The sequence below is a fragment of the Schistocerca serialis genome, chromosome 3, assembly GCF_023864345.2.
Source record: "Schistocerca serialis cubense isolate TAMUIC-IGC-003099 chromosome 3, iqSchSeri2.2, whole genome shotgun sequence".
Taxonomy (NCBI): Eukaryota; Metazoa; Arthropoda; class Insecta; order Orthoptera; family Acrididae; genus Schistocerca; species Schistocerca serialis.
Genome location: NC_064640.1, coordinates 249,742,706 through 249,762,832, shown reverse-complemented (window position 1 = coordinate 249,762,832; position 20,127 = coordinate 249,742,706). Strand labels below are relative to the sequence as shown.

At 45.0% G+C, this 20,127-nt stretch overlaps 1 protein-coding gene across 4 annotated transcripts in view; it reads left to right on the top strand.

Moving 5' to 3' along the window:
- The window catches only part of LOC126469998 (uncharacterized), a 292,826-nt gene that overhangs the window by 174,654 nt on the left and 98,045 nt on the right, over positions 1–20,127 (top strand). For all 4 annotated transcript variants that reach the window (XM_050097458.1, XM_050097455.1, XM_050097456.1 and 1 more), the window contains one exon: positions 10,719–10,899. The gene's annotated coding sequence lies outside the window, so the exon portion shown is untranslated. The remainder of the gene's footprint in view (positions 1–10,718; positions 10,900–20,127) is intronic.

Sequence of the window (20,127 nt, the reverse complement as noted above, 5' to 3'; positions counted from 1 at the left end):
TCGAACGGAAAGATTTAGGTGTTCCTTTTTCCCACGCGCCATTCGAGAGTGGAATGGTAGAGAGGTAGTACGAAATTGGTTCGATGAACCCTGTGTCAGGCACTTAAGTGTGAATTGCAGAGCAACCATGAAGATGTAGCCAGTACTTGTCGAAAGAGGGTGAAGCTGCAGAGAGAACCTTTCATACTGAAATAAATAAATAAGCTCAAAATAAGCCGAAAAGGTGAAAAAGAACAATTAAAATCACCGTCAATGATCCAAAATGAACATATATTTCGCCGGCCGGAGTGGCCGTGCGGTTCTAGGCGCTACAGTCTGGAACCGAGCGACCGCTACGGTCGCAGGTTCGATTGGTTGGTTGGTTTTGGGGAAGGACACCAAACAGCGAGGTCATCGGTCTCATCGGATTAGGAAAGGACGGGGAAGGAAGTAGGCCGTGCCATTTGAAAGGAACCATCCTGGCATTTGCCTGGAGCGATTTAGGGAAATCACGGAAAACCTAAATCAGGATGGCCGGACGCGGGATTGAACCGTCGTCCTCCCGAATGCGAGTCCAGTGTCTAACCACTGCGCCACCTCGCTCGGTCGCAGATTCGAATCCTGCCTCAGGCATGGATGTGTGTCATGTCCTTAGGTTAGTTAGGTTTAATTAGTTCTAAGTTCTAGGCGACTGATGGCCTCAGAAGTTAAGTCGCATAGTGCTCAGAGCCATTTGAACCATTTTGAACGTATATTTCATTGAGCCTCCCCTTGTAATACTCTGGTGTTTTCATCAACTTCCGAACTCTACTCAAAACATTACAGTGAAAGCAGACAGGGTGAACTGCTACGTAGTGTAGCACAGCGGGAAGACGGACAGGCAAGCAAGACTCCTGTAGCCTGTTTGGTCTGGACATAGCTTGGCTTTGAGGAGAGTGTGTGTAACCTCTGGTTTTGGCCCATGAGTGTATTTAGGAGCAAGTAATACGTATGTTAACTGTTGTAGGTGCTTCCGCTCTCAGTATTTTAACAGCAAATCGTACCGTGATGCGCAATCCGCTCTTTTAGTTTTTGTGACTTTGGATTTTCATAGCCGTGAAGTTTTCACGCTTACTGAACGAACCACTGAGAAAACGCGGTACTGTTCTTCGGATTGTCTGTGTTTCCTGTATCATGCTTATCTCGTAAAGGTATCGACCGAACTGGAATTTTGAAGGCTACCACGTCCATAGTTCTTCTAATGAATCGCTGTCTGACAGCTGTCTTCTCTTGCAAGATTGTCAGTCAGACTCTAATTCTTTGTTAGTGTGTCCGATCAGATTCGGAGACAGACTTCGGCTGGACTCAGTAACATGTATGTAAATAATAGGCGATTGTGACGGCAACAGTTAATACAATTGCTAATGTGGTTGAGAGGGATCTAAAAAACGAGTTTAAAAAAAAAAAAAAACACACAGTAAATTGAAAATTCATGACATTCCTCTTACGACAATATACTGGTTTTCACAAATCTTCATCTGCATGTACACGTGTCCCAGTAGGAATGGTTCATATTTGGGGGCAGGAACGATCATTAGGAACAGGAAAAGCATAGTAAACATGTGTTCTACCTTAGGAGATACGAGGACTTGTTCAGTGAAAGAGATGTGTTTCACAATAGCGAAGATGAAAAAGTGCTCTTTGCTCTTAAGGTATGCATCTTCAGAGCCAAATGTTTAACGGACATTTTTTTCTTGTTTTGGTTCATACCACCACCTCCCACAGTATGGAAAGCAAAGCGTTCCAGTAGAGATTTGTTTCACAGTATCGAAGATAAAGAAGTGCTCATAGCTCTGACGGGATGTATTTTAGAAAGATCCATGTTCACTAGACTTTTTTGCGTAGAACGATCGTTCCTGTCTTATCTGTGAATATTGACCATTCCTCCTGGGGCACACTGTATACGACTCAAGAAATCTTACGGTGTGTGAAGGAGAGTACTTCCGAGACCACTGTCATTTTCCGCACTTCCTGTTCCGTTCGCGAATGGAACAGAAGAAGAAAAACTATTGGAATGCCTCAGTGTGAGCTCTACGTTTTCTGAGTTTCCAGTCGTCGTCATTTTATTAGATTCTTCAGGAGAAAGTAATGTGTTGGTTGACTCTTCTAGGAAAGTGCGCTCTCAGAGTTTTAACAGTAAATCACAACGAGATACGCAAAAGCCTCTCTAGTAGCACATACCAATGGAGCATTTACAAATATCGCGAATAGCGCCGGTCGTATAACACTCGATTATGCTGCTCCGATAGTTACTTACAAATTTGACGATATTGCCCCGTCGAGAAATACTGTTGAGTTCTGTCTGTCAGAAAGTCCAGAATCCAGTCAAAAAGCTTGTCCAATACTTCATAAACTTATATTTTGCTCACTAAGAGCGGAACTTTATCGAATGCTTTTGAATGTCAAAGAACGCGGCATTAACCTGAGAGCCATTATCTAAGGCCCGCTGAGTAAGTTGAGCTGAATATAATCTGATCGCTATTTGCGGAATCCTTGTTGATTCCTGTTGAGGAGCTTTTAGTTCTCCTCAAGCTTTCAGCGATGTAGACCTAGTGTCGTAATCGTCTCTTTTGTAGAAAGCCATCACAGCTGAGGTTCTCTGTCTCCTCTCGCCGAGCGCGATTGTGCACTCGTAAGACCATTTCGTGATGACGAGATTTTAAAACTTTGTCCTGCTATCAAGATTTGTAAAATGGTGCAAATTCTGGATCGTATTGGATCCTTTTTCTCAAGTTAAAGGACAGACCATGTTCTCGTTGCGCAGTTTCGGACAGTTTCTGTGCTTTTAATTCGTAATGGTTTTAAGTTCAACAGTTATCTCTGCCATGCTACTATATAAAGACAAGTCGTCGTTTAACGTTGTTAACAAAACTCTCGTAAAGTTCTTGATCGATTTACTTCAAATTTTTACACGAGACTCTTATAAACGTTTGGACAGGCTTAGGCTACATGCTTTTTTAGTATACACACATCAAAAAAAGGTTTACATCACCCCGGTTCCCAAAACTCCTGAAGATAGACATTGACTGTGGATATTCTATCACAGACACAGTCCCTTTCACTGTTCAGAGATGTCACTAAACCCGCCCAAAGATGCTAACAACCATGCATGAGCAGCGCTTATTAGATGGACGGAGTCCGACAGCCGATCAGTTCCAGTCATTCCACCAGGAAGGAGATATACAGCTCGTGTTGTCTGTAGTTCAACCGTGCCTTGACAGTCAACACCGTAGTTCGATCACGTCCGCATTGTTACTTTGTGCCAGGAAGGGCTCTCAACAAGGGAAGTGTCCAGGCGTCTCGGAGTGAACCAAAGCGATGTCGTTCAGACAAGGAGGAGATACAGAGAGACGGGAACTGTCGATGACACGCCTTGCTCAGGCCGCCCAAGGGCTATACTGCAGTGGATGACCGCTACTTAAGGATTATGGCTCGGAGGAACCCTGGAACCCTGACAGCAACGCCACCACGTTGAATAATGCTTTTCGTGCAGCCACAGGACGTCGTTTTACGACTCAAACTGTATGCAATAAGCTGCATGATGGGCAGCTTCACTCCCTATGTCCATCTTTGCAATCACGACGCCATGCAGCGCGGTACAGATTGGCCCAACAACATATCGAATGGACCGCTCAGGATTGGCATCACGTTCACTTCACCGATGAGTGCCGCATATGCCTTCAATCAGACAATCGTCGGAGACGTGTTTGGAGGCTACTCGGTCAGGCTGAACGCCTTAGACACACTGTCCACCGAGCGGGGTGGCGCAGTGGTTAGACACTGGACTCGCATTCGGGAGGACGACGGTTCAATCCCGCGTCGGGCCATCATGATTTAGGTTTTCCGTGATTTCCCTAAATCACTTCAGGCAAATGCCGGGATGGTTCCTCTGAAAGGGCACGGCCGACTTCCTTCCCAATCCTTCCCTAATCCGATGAGACCGATGACCACGCTGTCTGGTCTCCTTCCCCAAAAAAAACCAACCAACCACACTGTCCAGCGAGGTGGAGATTCCCTGCTGTTTTGTGGTGGCATTGTGTGGGGCCGACGTGCACCGCTGGTGGTCATGGAAGGTGCCGTAACGGCTGTACCATACTTGAATGCCATCCTCCGACCGATAGTTTGACCATATTGACAGCATATTGGCGAGGTTTTCTTCTTCATGGACGACAATTGGCGCCCCCATCGTGTACGTCTTGTGAATAACTTACTTCAGGGTAACGAAATCGCTTGATTGGAGTTGCCAGCATGTTCTCCAGACATGAACCCTATCGAACATGCCTGGGATAGATTGAAAAGTGCTGTTTATTGACGACATGACCCACCAACCACGCTGAGAGATCTACGCCGAATCGCTGTTTTGGAGTGGGACATTCTGGACCAACAGTGCCTTGATGAACTTGTGGACAGTATGCCACGACAAATATAGGCATGCATCGGTGCAAGAGGACGTGCTACTGAGTATTAGACCTACCGGTGTGTACAGCAATCTGGACCACCACCTCTGGAGGTCGCGCTGTATGGTGATACAACATGCAGTGTGTGATTTTCATGTGCAATAAAAAGAGCGGAGATGATGTTTATGTTAATCTCTATTCCAATTTTCCGTACAGGTTCCGGAACTCTCGGAACTGAGGTGACTTTTTTTGATGTGTGTATATTGTATATAAACATGTGTATAATATATAAAGGGGAAACGTGTTACCAAAAATCTCTAATTCTTACATGTTACTCTAATAAACATTCGGACGGACGTAGGCTATATCACGGGAAAGTTGTCACCAAACAATCTCGAAAAGTTGGTGACGGATTTACTTCGAATATTTTACACGCTGCTATAATAAACATTCAGACGGATGTACCTACATATTTTCTAAACAAATGTGTACACGTTTTCTGTTAAAACCGACTACGAGAAATGTCTGGTTTTATTTTCTTTCTCCCAGTTTTTTCTTTCTCGCAGTCAGTTTTACGTATAATTCAAGACATTAAAAACATGGGAAAAATTCTCTCTCCCGTATATACTCCGTATATCTAATTTTAAACAAAAATTGTATACGCAAAAATCTGTTGTTCTTGTTTTCTTCCCCACAGTCGGTTTCAACAGAAAAGAGGGAAGTTGTATTTATGACTTATCGGCTTACTATTATAATACTACTACCGAATCTGAGTCATCCGAAGCTTTCTAATCCTATCCGTTCGCACATTAAAACTATGCGAAATACTGTCAATAAATCTTCTGTCTTCACAATCAACCAGTTGGAGAGGTCTCTCTCAAACCCCATATACCAATGATCCCACAAGATTTACCCATTCATTTTAAGCCACTTAAATTTCAAATAAATGTTTCGTCTGCAATAACAATGAACGAGGCTCTAGGTAGAGGGAGGGAGGGAGGGGGGGGGGAAGAGGAGATGGGCAGTGAGGTGAGGTGAAAATGGACATAGAGAGGAGAAGGAAGGGATGGGCAGGCACAGGGGAGGGGATGGAGAGGAGGAAGAGGAGGAGATAGAGAGGGAGGGGAAGGCGACTATGATGTATATCCAATTCCCGTATACATTTAGCAATTGCAAAGCATTGCCAGGTTCCCTAGTATTTATATATGAATATGAGCTTTAGTGGCAGTTGTCAGTTACAGTAAATACAGGTTGTTTTGGTCACGTCATTTTTGTACGCCACCACCGTTGAAAAAGATACAGGCGTTGTGTATCAACGTAGCAAGTAGTAGCTGAAGGCATGTATTTATGTTTTTACACTTTACGCGTGAGTGTTATCGGAGTTGTCATTTTATTTTATTAGTTTTTAAAAATTATAAAAAGTTATGAACTACTCTTATTATGTTGTCAAAAAAAGAAAAAATAGGTTTCAGAAAATATTTGTGCACTACACCACCTTCGTTTTATCATTTAGTCATTAACGTTAAAAAGTTAATACTGTACTCTGACACTTAAAATCTGAAAAAGATGCAGAGCTCTAAAAGGCAAATCTTTACAGCTTACACATCCATGCAGATCTTACGTGCTTTACACTGCGTACCGAAGTGCTGTAATAACATCTTTGTCTCAGAATGAGTGTCCTATTCACAGGTAATATACTGCTTCACATGTGTAACCTAACTATGATCTCTGGTTACAGTATGGGCCAAAAGTAGTGGTTTTACGACTTCCTGTACAGTACATGTACTGTGTTGGCGGTTATACGTCCCTTTCGAAACGAAAACAATGAAGCCGTTACACACTGAAGGCAGTCTACTATGTTGCTTCACGTGACTGCTATGCTGTTCGTGAACAGTTTTAAGCCCTATATGATACCATAAGCTTTTGTTAAATTTTGTTGTGATAAACACTTTTTGTGTGTTTCTCATTTTCTGGGCACATGGTATCTTGCGAAGGACTGATTCGAAAGAAACAGTGGTTAGTTTCCGTTTCTGCGAGCACGATCTTTCGCGTACTATCTTGACAGACCCTTTTAAGTCTTATCGCATTTATCTTGATATTAATGATAACCGAAATTATACCGCATATGTCCCTGTAGTCCTCGACATCAGGACTGTATTCGTCACAACATACAACGCCGCAGACTACCACAGGAAACTCTGTCGTGGCCGGCAGATACAAATAAACGTAAATTTCGGAATTTAAACCGACAGGCGACATAAGCAAGAAGGTAAACTTGCAATCAAAATGAAGGCTAATTTGAACGACACAGTGGTTTCCTAGGCGTGATCATGTTAGGTATTCTCATGTCTTTCTCAACACACTGAATTGAGGGCCGCGCGGAGTGGCCCGCGGTTAAAGGCGGCATGCCACTGATTTCGCGGCCCCTCCCGCCGGAGGTTCGAGTCCTCCCTCGGGCATGGGTGTGTGTGTTGTTCTTAGCATAAGTTAGTTTAAGTAGTGTGTAAGCCTAGGGGCCGATGACCTCAGCAGTTTCGTCCCTTAGGAACTCACACACATCTGAACACACTGAATTGACACCCACACCCACTGGTAAGGCCCCTACTGTTTAACGTGGTTTCCGAAACACGTTAAAATTTCGCATTTTTCACATCAATAAATCGTAGCCATATTTGAAAAAAGCGATGGGGACATAAAAAAGTTCGGGAACTACCTGGGGATCGAACTCCGGAGCCACTTATGTTCCGTAATGTAGTGCAAAAGTGTTTCAACAAATGTCAATATGCTAAGGGGCATAGTTTTTATTGCTCGGTTAAAGCTGCAGTTCCTTTATTTACTGTTATGTGGAAGCAGCTATTTTTTATGCTCTCGGGTGTCCAGTCGTTTGAGAAGCACGTTATTTCGACAGCGTCCCTTGTCTTCTTCTTCAGGTAATACGCGTAGAGAATGCCACACCAATATGTGTGGTGGTGGCTGTCTAGGGCGTGAATGCCAGTATCAGCCTGGAGTTGTGTGTTTTTTTTTTTCTATTGGGGCATAGTTTCTTTTTCATATTGGGATGTTTCCTGGCTACTTTGCGTGTACTACTTTGTCTCATGTCTTTATTTATAATTATTTTACCTTGTGGAATTCTACATTCCGGTATTTACCTTACAGTTTTGGGAAACCAGCTGTGAAAAACTCAATCGAGGTGGATATCGTTTTTTTCCGTTTATTTAGGTGTCTGTCTTTTGTGAATATGGTAGAAGCCAGATTACAAATCGTCTGTTTCGATAGGCTGTTGCTAATTTGCTTATTGACTGGCGACTCCATGGCGTGTTGTGTGCACCACGACCAAATAGTGGATAGAATTGGAATTAAAATCAGCATTGGCCGTATTTTGTTGTTTTATTGTCAGCAAAATCGATTTTCGGTCACTTAGTGACCATCCTCAGTGCTGTAATATACAATTAAAATTGGTAGGCGCTGGTATCAGGCTATAACCACAATCTTAGAGCGATCACATAAACTCATGCAATAACATCTTTGTTTCCGCGGTTGGACAGTAAGTAGACAACGAGCTCGTAAAACGAAACATACACGTGTCAGAATGAGTGTCGCTCTAAGCTTGTGGTTATAGCTTGATACCAGCGCCTACCAATTTTAATTGTATATTACACCACAGAGGATGCTCACTAAGTGACCGAAAATCGATTTTGCTGACAATAAAACAACTAAATACTGCCAATGCTGATTTTCCTTCCAATTTGCTTATTATTTGATTTTGTTTGTAAAGTCACACATAGGGTGGGGTTGGCGTAGTTGTTTCTCTTTGATACATCGCGCCTTCCTACTCCTATCACTCCCCGAGCTTTCCCTCACAACCTGGTCGCCCGCCGCGTCTGTCGGAGTGATGGAGGGAGGCGATCGCCGAATATTGGGTGCGAACTCCGCTCACTCAATGCTTCTGCCGCCCCCGTCGAGCGTGTAAGCCGGCCTCGGCAGCCGTTGTGACTTCAGTGGGCAGAGCACTGGGTCCAACGCTTTACTGAGAGTGAAGACGACGTATGTATCGATCTGGCCGTCGACCACTCGTGTTTAAACAGCCTCCTTCAGAACATAATCACAAAACTGCGAAGTCTGGCTCATCAGTTCCGTTTGGTCTTATTTCTTTGCGTCCCTCGTAGCTACGCGGTGTTCCGCAACCGCAAATTTTGTTGGTTACATCAGTTTTGTGTGTGCGCAGAGCTCCTGGCGTCTATCTTCGACTGTCCGCGCCGTCTGCCCGATGTACGCCTTACCGCAAATGGTTCAAATGGCTCTGAGCACTATGGGACTTAACTTCTGTGGTCATCAGTCCCCTAGAACTTAGAACTACTTAAACCTAACTAACCTAAGGACATCACACACATCCATGCCCGAGGCAGGATTCGAACCTGCGACCGTAGCAGTCGCGCGGTTTCGGACTGAGCGCCTTAGCCGCGAGACCACCGCGGCCGGCCCTTACCGCATTTCCATGTTATACGGTAGACACCCGATTTACGGAGCCGCAAACAGCAAACGCCACTGATGTTACGACGAGCCAAGATTTTGCCGATTTTGATCGTTTCTTTTCCGGTGTACGGCAGATACGCCACTGTCTTATCCTCTTGGTCGTATTCTATTTGCTGGATCTGTACCGTCTACCTGAAAGCACGCCGAATATGTCAGCCCCCGTATCCGTTCTTCTGTAACACGTCCTTAAGGTTATTGAGCTCCCTTGGGCGGCTTTCTTCGTTCGTTGCCGCACGGGTCCTGTGGACCAGTGTACTTAGCACCCATTCACGCTGTGAAGGATGATGGTAGCTGGCAGCGTGGAGATGCAAATGAGTTAAGGTGACTCCCTGGGATTAGCCAATTTCCATGTCGGCATTCGCCAATTGTCGAACATTAGGGTAAAGTGAGAGAACTCTTATTAATATTCGCAATCGAAATGAATAATAAAAGCCGGCCGCGGTGGTCTCGCGGTTCTAGGCGCGCAGTCTGGAACCGTGCGACTGCTACGGTCGCAGTTTCGAATCCTGCCTCGGGCATGGATGTGTGTGATGTCCTTAGGTTAGTTAGGTTTAAGTAGTTCTAAGTTCTAGGGGACTAATGACCACAGCTGTTAAGTCCCATAGTGCTCAGAGCCATTTGAACCATTTTGAATAATAAAAAACAAGAAACTGGCCATGCTACCTGTTAAATGTGAGCAATCTGCTTACGTGTCGGTCATTTTCAATGATTTTCGGTGGACGGTAACACGTCAGTAATTCTCAGCGTGTCATTGCACATTAATAACTACTGTTTACAGAAAATCGAGATTTACCTGCGAAATAGACTTGAGTGCCATTGCTCTTATGCTAAGCTACGCACGGTCCTCTCGCTGAATATGTGGCATACACATCATAGATCCGCTCGCAGACGGATTACGTACAGGATACAGGAATTCCAGCCATCAGTGGCACCGAAGGCGATGTTGCACTGTTTGAGACAACAGACTTGGATTAGGAAGGGGGGGGGGGGGCTGGTATCAAACCCATCTCCAATCACACAGAATATACTTTTGCGTCGTTTCTTAAGTCGCTTGGGGCGAATGTTTGATCCATTTTTTTAAAACAAGACGACGGACGATTTCATTCCTGTCCGTAATAGCCATGACCGTGAGCCCCACGGGAGGTTAAGCTTTGAAGATCAAATTTCAAGCTTGCTGCTTTTTTTGTGTCAGATTCTTTAAATAGTCTCTTGAAAGTTAAATCCGCGCTAACATTAATTTAGTCCACCGCCTATAAATCAACTAAATACAAACATGGAGGCACCATGTAATCCCAGTCTTTCGTGTGGCAGTTATTGAATAGACTGCTCTTGCTGAACATATCGACTGCTTCTACTAACCAATACACTAAACAAGAGTTATAACAGAATAAATTTTCATTCTGCAGCGGAGAGTGCTCTGATTCTAAACTTCCTGGCAGGTTAAAACTATATGTCTGATCGGGAGGCGCACTGGGAACCTTTGCCTTTCCCGGGCAAGTGCTCAACAACCGTCTGATCTCTCTCTCTCTCTCTCTCTCTCCCCCCCTCTCTCCCTCCCTCCATCCCACCCTCTCCCCCTCCCTCCCCTTCTTCATCGAACTACGCGTCTTACGATCAGTAGTTGAGTTTTTTTAATGTATTTCACTCGTGTGTCTCATGATGTTGACACTGAACCATGCCATTACGTCCTCTGGTATTTGTGCATTTGTGAATTTCTGTTGGTGCCGTAACGTAACGTAACGTTTTGTGTGCCATTTTTGTGTGTTACAGGTCGTTACGGAATTTCCGCGCTGAGTTCCGTCGATCGAAGGGTGCTATGGTGGAGACAAGCGAAAGCTTGTCTGTGACGGCCCGGGGTCGGTTGCCACTCGGGTGTACGTGGTGTTTCTGAACTTCCTCTGATGGCCACCGTGATCGCCGTGGAGTCCTAGAGCTGGTACAGAGTAGGAACGTGAGTAACATAGACTTTTAGTTAGCATTCTGTGTGAAAGCCATTCCTATGCAATGAACAGTTTTGTCGTTAATCTGCTTGTTTAAAAATAAGAAACTGAACACAATAATAATTAGGAATTTCAATTTTTACCAGTGAAAAATTGTTTCATTATTTAAATCTTGGTTTGCGGCCACATAAGAATAAACGCTTGAATTATCTTGAAGCACCTGCGACGATCAAGGCCTTCGATAAGAGGAATTAGGACTATTTTACCTAGTCATTAGTTGGAAACAGAACGCCAAACCCCACTTTTTTTGGACGCTCGTGAGAGCAAGTTTATCATCAGCGTGCGTTGTCAAGTGTCTACCAATGTAGTGTAACTGTGATGAGGGCACGTGTATAGACTTGTGTTTATGTTTCTGTGGATGAGTATAGAAATGCAAATAGGTTGAGGGTGAAGCCCACTGTTTGCATAAAGGCTACTTCTCTAGCATAGTTCCAAGAGAGACGTCCAATATAACGTCCCAATTTGACGGAGGGAGCTTTATCAGCAAGGTCACATGTCTTCTCTGCATGAACTGCTACGTTCAGTTTGGTGATTAGGAAATGTACGCCACCACCCATGGCAACGACAATTTATTACACCACCTAGATTCGAACACGTCACCTCTGTGTCTGGCCCCACTGAATAAGCGTGCGTTAGTGATTGCAGCTGAAGAGATATTAGAACTATACGCATTAAAAGTCGTATGTAGAGACGCTGTGTTAAATGAAAACTATCGATACTTTAGTCGTGAATAGTAGCATACTCATGCCTTTAGGTATCCATAATTTTCTTTAGTGAAAGATTACCTCAAAACTATATTTTTTGAGTTACAACCGTCTTCCATCAATAACTACATGTATTTATACTAACGAATTCAATACCTGCTTAAAAGTATAAGGACACCTGTTACTGGACAATAATAATAAGGGATGTACATATGTCCGAAAGAACAGATACCATCGGTGACCATGCAGCTCGTTAGAATGAAATAACAATGAAATGAATACCCCTAGCTGCTCACAGGCGTTGATATAAGTCAACGGGAACAGTTGAAAATGTGTGCACCGACCGGGACCCGAACCCGGGATCTCCTGCTTACATGGCAGATGCTCTATCCATCGCTTTTGTTTGTTGCATCTGCTCCGGGCGGACGTCGTAAGACATCCATTTATGTTCGTTGTTGATCCATTAACTCAGTTTTTTTTATTAAAGAGGACAGCTAACCCTCTGACCGAACACGCTGAGCTACCGTGCCGGCATCCATCTGAGCCACCGAGGACACAGAGGAATAGTGCGACTGCAGGGACTTATCTCTGGCACTTCTCCCGTGAGACCCACATTCGCAACTTATTGTCCTGCATTATACTGATATAGCCCCTGCCCATTATACTCGTCCGCAGCTAGTGGTCGTGCGGTAGCGTTCTCGCTTCCCGCGTCCGGGTTCCCGGGTTCGATTCCCGGCGGGGTCAGGGATTTTCTCTGCCTCGTGATGACTGGGTGTTGTGTGATGTCCTTAGGTTAGTTAGGTTTAAGTAGTTCTAAGTTCTAGGGGACTGATGACCTCAGAAGTTAAGTCCCATAGTGCTTAGAGCCATTTGAACCATTTTTTGAACCCATTATACTCATTACTCGCGGCTTTACTGACGATTCCCGTAAGAGTTCGGGCACTGTTTGCACATCCGCACAGAAGAAGATGGTCAAATGGCCGGTGAGCCTTAACTCTATATACACTCCTGGAAATGGAAAAAAGAACACATTGACACCGGTGTGTCAGACCCACCATACTTGCTCCGGACACTGCGAGAGGGCTGTACAAGCAATGATCACACGCACGGCACAGCGGACACACCAGGAACCGCGGTGTTGGCCGTCGAATGGCGCTAGCTGCGCAGCATTTGTGCACCGCCGCCGTCAGTGTCAGCCAGTTTGCCGTGGCATACGGAGCTCCATCGCAGTCTTTAACACTGGTAGCATGCCGCGACAGCGTGGACGTGAACCGTATGTGCAGTTGACGGACTTTGAGCGAGGGCGTATAGTGGGCGGACGTACCGCCGAATTGCTCAACACGTGGGGCGTGAGGTCTCCACAGTACATCGATGTTGTCGCCAGTGGTCGGCGGAAGGTGCACGTGCCCGTCGACCTGGGACCGGACCGCAGCGACGCACGGATGCACGCCAAGACCCTAGGATCCTACGCAGTGCCGTAGGGGACCGCACCGCCACTTCCCAGCAAATTAGGGACACTGTTGCTCCTGGGGTATCGGCGAGGACCATTCGCAACCGTCTCCATGAAGCTGGGCTACGGTCCCGCACACCGTTAGGCCGTCTTCCGCTCACGCCCCAACATCGTGCAGCCCGCCTCCAGTGGTGTCGCGACAGGCGTGAATGGAGGGACGAATGGAGACGTGTCGTCTTCAGCGATGAGAGTCGCTTCTGCCTTGGTGCCAATGATGGTCGTATGCGTGTTTGGCGCCGTGCAGGTGAGCGCCACAATCAGGACTGCATACGACCGAGGCACACAGGGCCAACACCCGGCATCATGGTGTGGGGAGCGATCTCCTACACTGGCCGTACACCACTGGTGATCGTCGAGGGGACACTGAATAGTGCACGGTACATCCAAACCGTCATCGAACCCATCGTTCTACCATTCCTAGACCGGCAAGGGAACTTGCTGTTCCAACAGGACAATGCACGTCCGCATGTATCCCGTGCCACCCAACGTGCTCTAGAAGGTGTAAGTCAACTACCCTGGCCAGCAAGATCTCCGGATCTGTCCCCCATTGAGCATGTTTGGGACTGGATGAAGCGTCGTCTCACGCGGTCTGCACGTCCAGCACGAACGCTGGTCCAACTGAGGCGCCAGGTGGAAATGGCATGGCAAGCCGTTCCACAGGACTACATCCAGCATCTCTACGATCGTCTCCATGGGAGAATAGCAGCCTGCATTGCTGCGAAAGGTGGATATACACTGTACTAGTGCCGACATTGTGCATGCTCTGTTGCCTGTGTCTATGTGCCTGTGGTTCTGTCAGTGTGATCATGTGATGTATCTGACCCCAGGAATGTGTCAATAAAGTTTCCCCTTCCTGGGACAATGAATTCACGGTGTTCTTATTTCAATTTCCAGGAGTGTATATGCAGATGGTAAGATGGTATCTCTTAAGGCTCACCGGCAATTTAACCATCTTCTTCTGTTCGGATGCACGAACAGTGCCCGAATTCCTACGGGAATCGGCAGTAAAGCCACGAGTAATTAGTATAATGGGCAGTGGCACTATGAATATAGTGCAGGACAATAAGATGCGAATGTTGGTCTCACAGGAGGCGTGCTAAAGATAAGTCCCTGCAATCGCACTATTCTTCTGTTTCCTCGGTGGCTGAGATGGATAGAACGTCTGCAATGTAAGCAGGAGATCCCGGGTTCGAGTCCCGGTCGGGCACACATTTTCAACTGTCCCCATTGACTTATATCAACGCCTGTAAGCAGCTAGGGGTATTCATTTCATTGTAATATGGGATGTGTCCACCCTTTGCCTTTATGACGGCTTTAACTCTATTGCGGCACTTTCAATGAGGTATCTGAATTTCTGTGCAGGAATGGCAGTCCATTCTTTCTCACGAGCCAAAACCAAAGAAGCTAGTGTTATTGGACGCTGGGGTCTGGAGCATAGACGACACTTTACTTCATCCCAAAAGTGTTCAGTTGGGTGAAGATCGGGATCCTGGGCTGGCCAGTCCATTTCGGGAATGTTATTTTCCACACATGCTGCTTTATGGCAGGGTGTATTGTCACGCTTATACAAACATTCATCGTCGCCCAGCTGTACCTCTACTGTAAGCAGTATACAATGCTGTAAAATACGTTCATATCCATCCATCCACCGAGCGAGGTGGCGCAGTGGTTAGCACACTGGACTCGCATTCGGGAGGACGACGGTTCAATCCCGCGTCTGGCCATCCTGATTTAGGTTTTTCCGTGATTTCCCTAAATCAATCCAAGCAAATGCCGGGATGGTTCCTCTGAAAGGGCACGGCCGACTTCCTTCCCCATCCTTCCCTAATCCGATGAGACCGATGACCACGCTGTCTGGTCTCCTTCCCCAACAACCAACCAACCAACATATCCATCCACGTTTATCGTTTTCTTAAGCGTAATAAGGGGACCACATTCTAACCACGGAAGACACCCCCATAACGTAACACCGCGTCCTCCGTACTTCATTACACGGACCAGACATGATGGCTAGTAACGTTCTCCAGGCATTCGCCCAACCCAGACCCTTCCATCGAAATGCCGTAAGTACGTATGATTTATCACTCCCAGTCACTCGTTTTCAGTCATCTGCTGTCCAGGGGCATCGCTCTTTGAACTACCTCAAGCGCCTCTTAGCACTGACTGCAGAAAAGTGTGGCTTATGAAAAGGTACCTGATCATTGTACCACGTCCTCTTTAATCCCTGTGCTAGCTGGACTGCTCGGAACGCTTTTTAACTCACGAGTGATTATTTTCGCTGATTTCATGCTACTTTTTACAACCACCCTTAGCAGTAATCGATGGTCCCTGCCCGCCAGTGCGTGATGTCTCCTAGATCATCCCAACATTCGACTTGGGGAGCTTTAGAGGACTGTAATGTCCTGAGGGTTTGTTACTTAGGTGACATTCAATGCCTAGTCTACGTTCCAAATCATTGAGCTCTCGTGACGGACCCATTATGCTGTTACTTCTCCACTAAACACATCACAGCTCGCCTCGTTTTGTATTGTCGGTCCCGCTTGTCGTGGCATCTAGTGGTCAATTCTTCATTGCATAGGGGTGTCCGGGTACTTCTGGTCCGATAGTGTATCTAAAAGACAAGTTCGGCGGTATATACTTAGTGCTAACCGTGCGAAGTCGGGGCGGGTCGCTAGTCTGTGATAAAAAAGATTATCTCAAGCTACATTTTTTGATTCACACTCTTCATCCATTCGCGACGACTTTTATTTACACTAACATATATGTAAAGCTCTCTTCAGTCTGTTGTTATTTTGCCAAACAAATAATTTTACGCTGCTGTTGTGGTAGGAGGGGGCGGAGGGTTTCTTAAACCCGAAGACTTCAATTTTTTAAAAATAGATTTTCACATCACTTCATTATTCAAATGGTTCTGAGTACTATAGCACTTAACATCTGAGGTCATCAGTCCCCTAGAACTTACATCTACTTAAACCTAACTAACCTAAGGACATCACCCACATCCATGCCCGAGGCAGGATTCGAACCTGCGACCGTAGCGGTCGCGTGGTTCCAGACTGAAGCGCCTAGAACCGCTCGGTCACTACGGCCGGCTATTTCATTATCACCCAGTTTATCGAAATAATACTAAAAGGTTTCAGATAGATTATATAATGGTAAGACAGAGGTTTAGGAACCAGATTTTAAATTGTAAGACATTTCCATGGGCAGATGTGGATTCTGACCACAATCCATTGGTTATGAAGTGTAGATTAAAACTGAAGAAACTGCAAAAAGTGGGGATTTAAGGAGATGCGACCTGGATAAACTGAAAGAACCAGAGGTTGTACAGAATTTCAGGGAGAGCATCAGGGAACAATTGACAGGAATGGGGGAAGAAATACAGTAGAAGAAGAATGGGTAGCTTTGAGGAATGAAATAGTGAAGGCAGCAGAGGATCAAGTAGGTAAAAAGACGAGGGCTAGAAGAAATCCTTGGGTAACACAAGAGATATTGAATTTAATTGATGAAAGGAGAAACTACAAGAAGTGAAGCAGGCAAAAAGGAATACAAACGTCTCAAAAATGAGATCAACAGGAAGTGCAGAATGGCTATGCAGGGATGGCTGGAGGACAAATGTAAGGATGTAGAGGCTTATCTCGTGAGGGGTAAGACAGATACTGCCTACAGGAAAATTAAAGAGACCTTTGGAGAAAAGAGAACCACTTGCATGAATATCAAGAGCTCAGATGGAAACCCAGTTCTAAGCAAAGAAGGGAAAGCAGAAAGGTGGAAGGAGTATATAGAGGGTCTATACAGGGGCGATGTTCTTGAGGACAATATTATGGAAATGGAAGAGAAGGTAGATGAAGATGAAATGGGAGATATGATACTGCGTGAAGAGTTTGACAGAGCACTGAAATACCTAAGTCAAAACAAGGCCCCGGGAGTAGACAACATTCCATTAGAACTGCTTACAGCCTTGGGAGAGCCAGTCCTGACAAAACTCTACCATCTGGTGAGCAAGATGTATGAAACAGGCGAAATACCCTCAGACTTCAAGAAGAATATAATAATTCCCATACCAAAGAAAGCACGTGTTGACAGATGTGAAAATTACCGAACTATCAGTTTAATAAGTCACAGCTGCAAAATACTAACGCGAATTCTTTACAGACGAATGGAAAAACTGGTAGAAGCCGACCTCGGGGAAGATCAGTTTGGATTCCGTAGAAATGTTGGTACACGTGAGGCAATACTGACCCTACGACTTATCTTAGAAGGAAGATTAAGGAAAGACAAACCTATTTTTCTAGCATTTGTAGACTTAGAGAAAGCTTTTGACAATTTTGACTGGAATACTCTCTTTCAAATTCTGAAGGCGGCAGGGGTAAAATACAGGGAGCGAAAGGCAATTTACAATTTGACCAGAAACCAGATGGCAGTTATAAGAGTCGAGGGGTATGAAAGGGAAGCAGTGGTTGGGAAGGGAGTGAGACAGGGTTGTAGCCTATCCCCGATGTTATTCAATCTGTATATTGAGCAAGCAGTAAAGGAAACGAAAGAAAAGTTCGGAGTAGGTATTAAAATCCATGGAAAAGAAATAAAAACGTTGAGGTTCGCTGATGGCATTGTAATTCTGTCAGAGACAGTAAAGGACTTGGAAGAGCAGTTGAACGGAATGGACAGTGTCTTGAAAGGAGGGTATAAGATGAACATCAACAAAAGTAAAACGAGGATAATGGAATCTAGTCGAATTAAGTCGGGTGATGCTGCGGGAATTATATTAAGAAATGAGACACTTAAAGTAGTAACGGAGTTTTGCTATTTGGGGAGCAAAATAACTGATGATGGTCGAAGTAGAGAGGATATAAAATCTAGACTGGCAATGGCAAGGAAAGCGTTTCTGAAGAAGAGAAATTTGTTAACATCGAGTATTGATTTAAGTGTCAGGAAGTCGTTTCTGAAAGTATTTGTATGGAGTGTAGCCATGTATGGAAGTGAAACATGGACGATAAATAGTTTAGACAAGAAGAGAATAGAAGCTTTCGAAATATGGTGCTACAGAAGAATGTTGAAGATTAGATGGGTAGATCACATAACTAATGAGGAGGTATTGCATAGGATTGGGGAGAAGAGGAGTTTGTGGCACAACTTGACTAGAAGAAGGGATCGATTGGTAGGACATGTTCTGAGGCATGAAGGGATCACCAATTTAGTGTTGGAGGGCAGCATGGAGGGAAAAAATCGTAGAGGGAGACCAAGAGATGAATATACTTAGCAGATTCAGAAGGATGTAGGCTGCAGTAGGCACTGGGAGATGAAGAAGCTTGCACAGGATAGAGTAGCATGGAGAGCTGCATCACACCAGTCTCAGGACTGAAGACCACAACTACAACATCGAAATAATGTCAAGTTTCACATTTGGTAGCCGCCATTTTGCCTGGTGACTCAGTAATTCTTGCACTTTCAGTTTTAAACAATAATTTAAAAAGATACAAGTAAGTCCTTTCGGAAAACATTGGGTATACCAAGTTGAACTGCGAACGGAACTTTGTCATGCGATTGTTGGCCCGTTGGTGCTGGCCCGTTCAGTTGTCAAAAGTACTGGAACTGAATTGTGCGGCGAAAATTTTGCGTAGATAATTAAAATTTATAATAAATTGTTAGTAAGCTCATTTGATACGATACCTGCTTTAAAGTACTAATGTGAATAAAAGTATCAGTTTAAAAGCATGAAGTAAGCAACCATCGTTGTCGAGATAAAAATACTTGATGCCAACAAGTATATATACTTTTTGGGTGTCGCTAGTCATATGGCATTATTAGCTGCGACTCGCTCCAGGTGTTGCTCAGCCGCTTAATTGGAAATGCTATCCTTTCGCTCGCGCAGTGGGACCTTTCCTTCGCGGAGTATATGTGTTGCATCGAAAGTATGTGTTCCCCTTTGTAGGTGACGGTGATGAGTACGTGTTGTTTTGGTGATGTCGAAGGGAGAGGATGAAACCCGATTCTGTGCAAGTAGATTATGAGTTGGTTCAAACACTGATCCAGTTACTTATCTCAAGGTCACAGATACGCACGTCTGGTGTCAGGTAACACACTTGGCTGACACTCAAGGCCACGCCCCTCCCCCAGGAAAACACTGGGAATTGATGTAGGTCACCCAGAGGAATGCCGATCACCTCCCTTCCCCCTACACCCCCATCACCCTGAACAGATTGGATTGAAGTATCCCTCCCCATGTTCGTGTTTTATAACTAGGGCATTTGAGCGGGTGGGGTGCACTCTGGAGGTGGACATCATAGGGAGAGGATCAGGCTGCGTCTGTTTGTTAGTAACAAATTAATATTACGTGATTTTCGTCTTTCGAGGCACCAACAGAGACCACACCCAGGCTGATATCTGAGAACTCTCATTCTTCCATATTTTCCCCAGTTTTACGTATTTTTCCGTATTTTCCACAATTTTCGTATTACAATCTTACGTATTTTTCCAAAATTTTACGTATTTTATTGCGTTACATGAGTTCCATCCCACTGCTCTCGACGTCGCGTCGACGTCATGACGCTCTCTGCCAGTCACAATGCAGCATGTGCCCGAATTATTTACCACAGCTAAGCCACCACTTCATCACTAGTGTGTGTGTGTGTGTGTGTGTGTGTGTGTGTGTGTGTGTGTGTGATCCTAATACATGCTTTAAAAACGAACAAGTTGATAGAAATAATGATGGCATAACGTGATACAAAATGTCTGTAAATGTTCATTTAATTTATGGTGTAAGACACTGTGACAACTATGACAATGAGAGTGCCGTTAAATTAATATCGTCACGAAATGCACACTAAGGAAAAACACACACACACACACACACACACACACACACACACACCACGAAGGAAATGTCAGAATGGGACGGAAAACGATAAGTGCGATGTATATGCACAGACTAAAAACTGATTTCGATTTCAAAAAAATTGGATGAA